The following is an 8,287-nucleotide window of genomic DNA, read 5'->3' on the forward strand; positions in this document are numbered from 1 at the left end:
GACCCCTGACCCGCCACCTGTCACGCGAACACGCAAGAAATCTGCGGAAGCTCGTTGACCTACACAATGCCGAGTCTAAAATAACGAATTGTCACCAGCATCCTGCATTTGAACACATTTATTTTTTAAAAACTGGTATTGGACAAATATCCCAATGCTGAAAAATCACGCGCAAATGACTCAAATTAGATTACACAGAGTAGTAAAATTACCCTATTCTTTTAAAACATGGCAGGACCCTCCCGAAAAAAAATGTATTGAGACTCTGGCAGGCTTTCCTGGGTAAACAAGCTTCATAAAACTAATAATCATCAGCAGCAGCATCAGCATTCTTGGTCAATCCACTGCTGGATAAAAGCCTTCCCAAGCTGCTGTCATCTCTCAAGGTCCTGCACTTGAACAACCCACCTAGCGCGTACACGTGACATGATTTCTCGGCTGTCACTCCGGCATTATTCTTGATATAATAGGCCATCATCCTTGCTAGCGACGTGTGCTGCCCTAGCCCACTACACACATTACTGACATAAATGGTCGGCTTTCGCTATTGCATCGCCGTGTTATGTTGTAAACTAAAGCCACCTTCACCATGGGTGTATTAATCCCAAGGTAATCACGTTCATATATAATCTCGCTCGAGGCCTACTCTTTGATTGTAATGCCTCACCTTGACGATGTTTAACCTTGTCACAAATGGGCAGTGCCTAGAGATCCCTTCACATTTTGACACATGAGAAAACAAATCTATACTGCAAATACCCCACGTTCGCTGTGGCTGTTCCATATTGGTTGATGGCAATAGGTCACTAACCCTAACCAAAAACCCTAATCATCGTGAGCTCGTATTACATTTTTATTGTTTTACGAAATTGGTTTTTAGTTTCTCTATCCAATTAAAGTACATATTATTGCGCTATAAACCAAATAGAACTGAAACTGATGTTGTCAAAGATAAAGGTGAAGACTTGCAATGTCGTGCTCCCACCACTGCTATGATAACGACAATAACCAACTCGGGTTTCTAATGCGCAATGCACACAAGGTCTCTAGGCGCTGGTGGACGTGACCTCCACAGGAGGGAGCTCTTGAGATTTCCTCCACATGGCATTTAGGTCTTCTCTTCCATGCTGGCTAGACACTCGAGCCAGCAAGAGGCGGGACTATCCACGCTTTAGCCCATCACACGTGGCCTGCCGATCGACTCACTGTGGTGCATCCATTTATACAGTTGTGGGTCACAGAAGAAACATTAACCATCGTTTGAATGGCCTCACTGGGAGAACGAACCGGTAACCTCTGGGTTGCAAGTGCAGTCTTTCCACCGTTGCGCCGCCATTCCCCTCTCGGCATGATAATACAAAAATAATCCACAATGAAAGAATGACGGGACTTGTTTAGTCGTTTAGATTCATGCGAGCGCTCTTTTTAGTTCAGTGCATCTAACGCTTTTTTGCCAAAACCGACCCCCCCCCCCCTTCAATTATTAACAACATCTGCAACAATGGTGACCGGATTGGGATTGTTACTTGGCTATGAAAGCGACTCGCATGTTCGGTGGTCATGACGCACTTACTCTCAGCGGTTTTTCTGCGCCACCCATAATTTATTTATTGCCCGTTCAGGGATGATTTCAGAGTCCCTTTGTCGTCTATTGCTGACCACAGAGCCACACTTCGCACACACACACAGCCTCCTCCACCCCCGCCGGCCCACACGTACAGACCACGATGTCCCTGATAGAGTCAAGAGCATTTCTTGTTTCTTTTCCACGCTCCATTACCTGTCACCCAAAATAGGTATATGCACAATATCAATCTGACGAAGGCCACCCGCTTCATGCGGACAACTGTCTCACATTTTCACGCTCCGTGATTAGAAGGCCCGTGGACGTAATGGAGCCAGAACAAAATAAAATGTAACCGTTGCGGGCGTGTTGTCACGTTGTGTTGCGTGCATTCCCGGGAGAGACGCGACACGGGTGTCCTTCTGTGACAACGCGGAGCGTCGCGCGCAGATGCCGCGCGTGGCGGCGGTGGCGGCGGCGTCGTCATTCTGGAACAATGTGTGACCCCTGGGAACTGGAATTTGTGACGGGGGGAGTTTAACTTGTGCATGGCTGATCGTCACCGAATATCACTTGCTGCTCCGAATCACCGAATGGTAATTATTCAAATCTATCTTCTTGGTTCTTTCGGTAAAGTCACGTAGAATGGAAATAATAAAATAATATAAATAAATAATAAAATAATAATTACTTTATGATGTTTTATAATAAAACAATAATTATTTTATTATGCTTTATTTTTATTATTTTATTATTTCCATTCTACGTGACTTTACCGAAAGAACCAAGAAGATGAATCCCTGCAGTCACGAAAGCTTTAAATCGATATTCAAATCTAAATAATATTTTTTCGTTGAGTTTATTCCACGAAACTTTTTTAAATCCCCGCGCGTCTGTCCACCCCGTCAGCACAAATGGGTGTGCTTACGTTGAAGTCGATCGGCAGTTCACGTGCGATGGGGTAAAGCGTGGGTTGCTCCCACCTCCGAATCATAATATTTATTTATGTTAGAGGAATCCGATGAGCTATAAATTATCCTTCACACCTCTTCCAAGGCATCTGGGTCACCTCGTTGAGCTCTCATTTGTGACCAGGTCGCTTCTGAAAAAGAAGCTAATAGCTCTGTGTGCTTTACATGGTAAGACAAAACAAATGTTTAGTTTTATTTGCATGTTCTTAAGTTATGTGTTTACTTTTCCTATGCTTTGCACTCCTATCGTGTTTGTTTACTGTTTGTTGCTGTGACGTTCTTACCACGTGTCCCTACTGGACACCTGTGACAAAGAGCTTCATAGTTCATCGGAAACCCACCAGGAAATTAATAAAGATTCTGAATCTGATCTGGTCAGAGTGCAAGATGATGCTGAATGCCCTCTAGACGGGCTGTCTAGAGCTACCTCTGGTCAACCTTGCAGGCCTCCCCCCCTCTACCTCTATGACAATGGCACGACCGGCATCGCATCACAAGACGAAGAAGGTTCCATTCAGAAGCATTGTGTTCGTTACGCCAGAATAATGAAACAATTGAAGGAACTCATGAAAATGAAGACAATGCATATTTGCCACGCCATTAAATTGCACGCAAAAACATAATTTTCCGAAGCATTCGTTTAAATGGGTAATTGGCATTTAGTTTTGATTGTATGCACATAGTTTGTTATTTCACAAATATGTTGTCAGGAAATATAACAAAAATTGCGCGCAACAGTGATCACGGCACGACGACATACATGATTTCAAAACGGAGTATACAATTTCTGCGGATACCCTAGTATCTACTAACAAGCAAAGAGCCCAACGAGCTAATTAAATGAACATCGCCGCGCGTCCGTGCACCGCGTGCGTTCGAGGCATGGGTACCAGCTGGAGTGGGTGGCTTCCTGTCACAGGCTTCGGTGCAGCCGGGCAGATTGATGGTGGCGAGTGTGGCGAGGGAATATGTCACAGGGTGCAGCTCGCCGAAGACTGCGCATTAGTATGCAGCAGTTGGAAGTCGACGCAGCCCAGCACAGCGCTACAAGACGCACAGACAGCCCAGATAAACTCGGCCAACCATTGAATAAAGACAAGCCCGCTAGACAACCTGGGGGGGAGGGGGGGTGGGGAGAGATCTGGTGGCCTCTACCCCAGGGAGTTAACCACATTTGGCACTTGAGTCGATCATGTGGCCGTATCGTTGTTAGGCCACCGATTCAAAGAGTTGAAAAATGCGCCCATCTCATCAGCCCTTGAGCCGCTGGTCTAGACAAGGTCTAGTGCATTGCACGTGCGTCGCACGCGTGCCAGTCGTAACGGACGGGAGTCGTGCCTTTCCTTCTGTTTGCGAGCAGCGCGCCTGATGTGCGCCGTTTAATTTGTTCCTTTCCATACCGCACGCGTTTCTCTTTCGCGGCGGGTCTCGCCGTCAACGGAGGGTGCTGGATTAGAATTTGGCACCGGCCCAAAAAAAATGCGCCGACTAAATGCCGTCAAAATTAGCGAGCCGTCGCAAACAGAAGGGCCTCGTCCGCTTGGCTCGTGAATAACGAACTTCCACACAGCGTGAGAGGTTCTCCGTTGCGTGCTCGTCGTGAATGACGCGCCTTGGAGCGCACACAAACCTGGCTGAAGTGACGCGAATCCGCCCCCAATCGGGGGCGTGGCGATGCCTCATTGTGAACAAGCAAGCGACCAAACGTATTTAACAATCGTGGCAATAATTGTGCAGCGCTTTGTCAAGCCACTCGCTGAATAAAATGTCTCCCCGGAGCCGTGTCGGTTATGGGGATTCATTCACCCTACCTCTGTCTTGTCCTGTCGTGACCCTTCTGACAGGTATCTTTGTGTTGTTGTGCGAAATTCTACCTTGACTTTAGTTTTTTGTTTGTTCTCGTATTTTTCCCGAGACCCTCTTGGCAGCCTTCCTTCTAGCTACATGCCTCTGTGCCGTTTCAGTTGTTGGTGAAGGTGGAAGGCACAGGTCCAGTGCAGCTTTAACTCTGCCTCGGATAATCGTCTCGTAGCAGAGTGTTTCAAACCACTTCTTCTATATCACTCAACAATATCTCTACCAAATATGAAGTGCGCAAGGTAAATAGAAGATAGTGGCACAACTGTGTTTTTAGATTAACACGTTTACACACATACTTAAAATGTAACCACAGAATACAAGTTTGTTCACCATCCCTCCCCCAACCCACTGACCCAGACTCTGAGCACCCAGCAGTATGATTGCGTACACGACCGTTCGTCGATTGGCAGGTCGCAAGCGCTAGGATATATTTTGGGGGCTCTCACCTCTTCCAAGATGTCTGGGCCACCGTGGAAGAGTAGGCCAAAATACCTCCAGAGGGGGGCTCTCCAGAGCCCTTCATAGGTGAGGTCTTACCTGGCAGCAGTGGAGTGAACAAGGCACTTTAAGGGCTGCCCCCTCTACTGTTGAATGCAGTGTTTACATCGAAACGCTTATTTAAACGCCGAACACATCATTATTTTAACTAAACGGTAGGAGTATGCAACCGCTGTTTAACAGCATGCACATCTTTTTTTCGCACTGGAACTGATTATGTGTCTTTGTACGTTGCGGTAAAAACAGGACAAATTGTTCCGTTGTAGATCTCGGGCTTTCGCCCTGCGCGTCTCCTTCTACCGTGACACAAAAAGCACGCGCCCCAATTAATCTACGAGCCCTAATGCCAAGGTTAACGGTGACGAAAAGGTTGCGTTGCGCGGCTAATCTTTTTTTTGTAAACCCCAGATCATCCGTGACTTCTCCAAACTCCCCTTGAAAACGAACCGTGCCCATGTTGCTCGAGAGGAGCCAGAATCTTCGTGCCCCCCCCGCCCCCTCCCCCTTTATGTACATTGTGATCACCGCATGGAATATGCATCGGCTCAGGACGTGCAACCCCCAACTTGCCTTACAAACGGTATGTCAGTTGCTGCCTGAGCGGCGCTGATAAAAAAAAAAGACGCCGAGCAAAGAACGGACCTTTGATAAACACACAGCGCTCCCGAACGTCGCGATTAAAACTGGGGAAGGATGTCTTATTTGTTGAGGTAATGGTGCAAGCCGCACGATTCGTTCGCTCGTTGCGAATGCCGCTGGAAGGGCCTTCATTAAAGAGAGATCTGGATATTCCCCGCTAGAGCGCATTTGGCCTAATCCTCCACACTGGCCCAGACGTACCAACACGGAACGCCTCTACACCACCTACCGATCGACTCATTGTGGTGAACACATTTATACCTCTGGGTGGAAGCAGGGGAAGGAGGGTATTTAAGAAAAGTTTGTTTTAACTTCCGCGCCGGGAGATCGAATCCAACCGGCGACGTCTGGGTCGCCAGTCCAGTGTGCTCACCATCACACCACGGCGGAATTCTGAATATTTGTTCGCAGATTTAAAAAATATATATTTACAACTTGAAAGATGTGTTGTGGCTCTTTGTGTGTCATTGAATTTGTATTTGCTTTCAGAAATGCAATGCAACCAAGTGTTGTGCAGTGGTGAGCTGAATACAAAATATAGTACTTCAACTAAATGCGTGTAAGTTGTGCCTGTGCACCATAGAAAGTGTGCAGTAGGAATGAGTTGTGAGCTGGGGTTGCCACCTTTCAGGTACACACATACTGGGACCGAACATGGGAACACGATTAACCTCACACTAGCAGAAGAAGGGAGCACGACATTTAGAAACATTGTCTGGGGTTGGGTGTTATGACAGCACCGGGGTTCTTATCGTCCCGGGAAGACTCACAGATTACTCACCTATGCTGGTTTCCCCAGGACAGGTGGCTACTCTGGTGAAAGCCCCTGGCAGGAACAGGCGGGAACACCGAGCACATAGCATCACACCGACACTAACCCACGCAACATTCCGCAACATGGCAAACAAATATATCGAGACAATTATTAATTCATGCGATGCTTATTTAGTTATTTGCCACGGAGTTCACGGTGGCCGCGCTCGGCGTAAGCTACCAAGGAGCAGGCTGTGACCCCAAAGCAGCTGAGAGGGCCTCAGAGTCTTGAAAAAAACGTTGGGATGCATCAAGGTCAGGTCAAGTTCAAATGCTGCTCAACACGCCGGCTTAATAAGCATCGGCAAGCAACTCAGTGGTTCTCGTCTCTACCCTGTCTGCGTCTCTCCCCTGTCACTTCACTACATCGACAGCGTGTCTCGTGTCTCTCCTCTGTCGTCTCACGATGCTGTTATGAGTTGAAAGGGGGCTTCCCCAAAGCCATTCTGCTTATGCCCCTCAATGGGCCAGCACCACCAGCATCGGCAGTTCAGATGTACTGTGTCACGATCACTGTGCTGGTTTGACACGTAAAACAAAAAAAAAATCAAGATTGATGATCACGATGAGACGTGAACATGAAAGTTTTTTTTTTCCAAAACCAAATTCTGTTCATAACAATGTCGGCTGCTTTGATTGCTTTTCTCTTGTTATCATTCTTATTTTGTATCATTATTAATCTTGTTTGCTCGGGAAAGCCTCACTGACACTCACGGAGCGTGGCGCTTCGATTTCTAGTCAATTGTGCACCACGTGGACGCTGCCGGGAGATAGAGCAGGACATGTGAGATGTCACGTGGCCCTCGTGGCTTCTGTCAGGTGCAGCGAGAGAGGAATTACCCCTCAAGCCCCAACACCCAACCACACGATGTGGAGCCCACGCTGTTCTATGTACCACGGTGACCAACCCCCTCAACAACGAGATGACGCTTTTGAATGGTCGAATTGTCACATTTCTTGAGAACTGCCGTTTGTGTTGAGTTTGTTGTCCTGCCCCCGCACCTTCCGATTAGCACGGATGGCCACGTACGGTGCGAAAGAAGTTCACCATACATATGTTGAAATCGAAGCGCCACACTTGTGAATCTTCCTTGTGAGTCTCACGACTTTTTTTCAGGAGGGTCCTGACAAATGTGTATGCAGCAGGTGGCGGCGGCGGCGGCGGCGGCGGGGGATGATTGTTATGCTATGAATATTCCAATCATAGGAATGTAATAAGCTGCGTAAGCCGTAGTTGTGTTTGACAGCAATGTAATATCGCCTGTGTCATCACGAGCGCCTTCATTAGCCGAGGCAGTTGCATCAACGGGCCACTCCGGTTTGGCACCGTGACCCCGGTGAGCTCCGTGCGTCAGGGATCGCAATCCTTGATCTGCGATCACAGGTTGCACGTGCCACTTGTTGGGCTGACATTTTGGCGGAGTCGTGGCCAAGCGAGCGGATGCGCTTTGTGTAACACGCGCGCGTGCACCTACGGGCGTTCTTCATTACGCTCGATTACACGGGATGAGGGCGCAGCCCTGCAATTGCTCCCGTACGTCACTACCGGCAGAAGGAGAGTACTCACGATTCACCCCACCACGCATACGTCGTCTGTTATCTGGACAGTGGCAGTGGGGTTGTGGGGGAGATTTGAGAAACTAGCGCTATTGTTTCAACTGCTGCACAGGGAGATTGAATGGACCTGTCGACCTCTGTATTAGAAGTCCAGTGAACTCACCATGGCACTGCTGTGGAAGCATCCCCCAGTGCTCATAGCTGAAACAAAATACTGGACTCTATAATCAAGGATGTATTTGTCTAATTTTGCCACTTTAATTGCAGTAGCGACGACTCTTCGCATACTACCAAAGGTTGAATGTTCATGTTACCAGCGGTGGTAATACATAATGCAAAACGTTACATGTATAATTATTTTTAAACTTATCACCATTGACATTGT

Source organism: Lethenteron reissneri, chromosome 42 (genome assembly GCF_015708825.2).
Source record: "Lethenteron reissneri isolate LAM-NWPU_2019-01 chromosome 42, ASM1570882v1, whole genome shotgun sequence".
Lineage (NCBI taxonomy): Eukaryota > Metazoa > Chordata > Hyperoartia > Petromyzontiformes > Petromyzontidae > Lethenteron > Lethenteron reissneri.